Source organism: Stegostoma tigrinum, chromosome 30, assembly GCF_030684315.1.
Source record: "Stegostoma tigrinum isolate sSteTig4 chromosome 30, sSteTig4.hap1, whole genome shotgun sequence".
Classification (NCBI taxonomy): Eukaryota; Metazoa; Chordata; class Chondrichthyes; order Orectolobiformes; family Stegostomatidae; genus Stegostoma; species Stegostoma tigrinum.
Genome location: NC_081383.1, coordinates 22,352,370 through 22,354,565, shown reverse-complemented (window position 1 = coordinate 22,354,565; position 2,196 = coordinate 22,352,370).

Below are 2,196 nucleotides of genomic sequence, written 5' to 3'. Positions count from 1 at the left end.
TTTGATAATAGGACCTGCAGATGCTGGAGAATCCGAGATAACAAGGTGTAGAGCTGGATGAACACAGCAGGCCAAGCAGCATCTTAGGAGCACAAAAGCTGACGTTTCGGGCCTTGACGATTCATCAGAAATGGGGGTGGGTGGGCGGGCGGGCGGGCAGGCAAGAGGGTTCTGAAATAAATGGGGGGGAGGAGGAAGGTGGATCAAAGATGGATAGAGGAGAAGATAGGTGGAGAGGAGACAGACAAGTTGAAGAGGCTGGGATGGAGCCAGTAAAGATGAGTGTAGGTCAGACCGGGGAAGATGGACAGGTCAAGGGGGCGGGATGAGGTTAGTAGATAGGAAATGGGGGTGTGGCTTGATGAGGAGGGAATAGGTGAGAGGAAGAACAGGTTAGGGAGGTGGGGACGAGCTGGACTGGTTTTGTGATGCAGTGGGGGAGGGGAGATTTTGAAGTTTGTGAAATCCACATTGATACCATTGGGCTGCAGGGTTCCCAAGTGGAATATGAGTTGCTGTTCCTGCAACCTGCGGGTGGCATCATCATGGTACTGGAGGAGGCCCAGGATGGACATGTCTGAGGAATGGGAGAGGGAGTTGAAATGGTTTGCGACTGGGAGGTGCAGTGTTTATTGCAAATTGAGCATACTTCTCCTGCAAAGTGGTCCCCAAGCCTCTGCTTGGTTTCCCCAATGTACAGGAGGCTACAACAGGTACGGAAGAGGGAATATTCATACCTACACTGGCCCTAAACCCCACCTCTTCCTCCATGACATTGATGACTGTATCAGCACCGCCTCGTGCTCCCACAAAGAGCTCAAACAGTTTATCCACTTCACCAACACCTTTCACCCAAATCCTAAGTACACCTGACTATCTGTAAAACCTCCCTCACCTTCCCTGGACCTCTGTCTCCATCTCAGGCACCCACCTAGAAACCAATATCCATTTCAAACCCACCGACTCCCACAGCTACCTAGAATACACTTCCTCCCACCCACCTTCCTGCAAAAATACCATCCTTTATTCCCAATTCCTTCGCTTCCACTGCATCTGCTCCCAGGATGAGGCATTCCACTACCGTATATTTCAGATGTCCTTGTTTTTTAAAGGACCACAACTACCACCCCCCCCCCCAACCCCGCAGTGATCCAGAATGCCCTCGACTGTATTTCCTGCAACTCATCCCTCACTCTCCGTGCCCACAATAACAACCAAAAAAGAAGCTCCCTCATCCTCACATACCATCTTACCAGTGTCTGGTTCCAACGCATCATCCTCCGACACTTTTGCCATCTACAATCCAACCCCACCACCAAAGACATTTTTCCCTTGTCTGCTTTCCAGAGGGACCGCTCTCTCTGGGACTCCATTGTCCGCTCCACACTCCCCTCCAGCCCCACCACACCCAGCACTTTTCCCTGCAACCGCAGGAAGTGCTACACCTGCCCCCACACCTCCTCCCAGGCCCCAAGAAGACTTTCCACATCAAGCAGTTGTTCACCTGCACATCTGCTAATGTGGCATACTGCATCCTCTGTACCCATTGTGGCCTCATCTACATTGTGGAAACCAAGCAGAGGTTGGGGACTGCTTTGCAGAAAAAGTATGCTCAGTTCGCAATAAACAACTGCACCTCCCAGTCACAAACCATTTCAACTCCCCCTCCCATTCCTCAGGGGACATTTCCATCCTGGGCCTCCTCCAGTGCCACAACAATGCCACCCAAAGGTTGCAGGAACAGCAACTCATATTCTGCTTTGGAGCCCTGCAGCCCAATGGTACAAATGTGGATTTTACAAGCTTCAAAATCTCCCTTCCCCCCCCCCAACCCAAAACCAACCCAGCTCGGCCACACCACCCTAATCTGTTCTTCCTCTCACCTATCCCCACCTACGAACCTCATCCCGCCCTCTTGACGTGTCTGTCCTCCTTGGACTGACCTATTCCCTCCCGACCTTTACTAGCTCCATCCCCGACTCTTTGACCTGTCTGTCTCCTCTCCACCTATCTTCTCCTCTATCCATCTTCGATGCATCTCCCTCTCACTCCCTATTTATTTCAGAACCCTCTTCTATTTCTGATGAAGGGTCTAGGCCCTCTGCTGCTTGGCCTGCTATGTTCATCCAGCTCCACACCTTGTTATCTCTCACCATCCTTGCTCGTCGTAGGCTCATCATTAATTGACTGGGCACT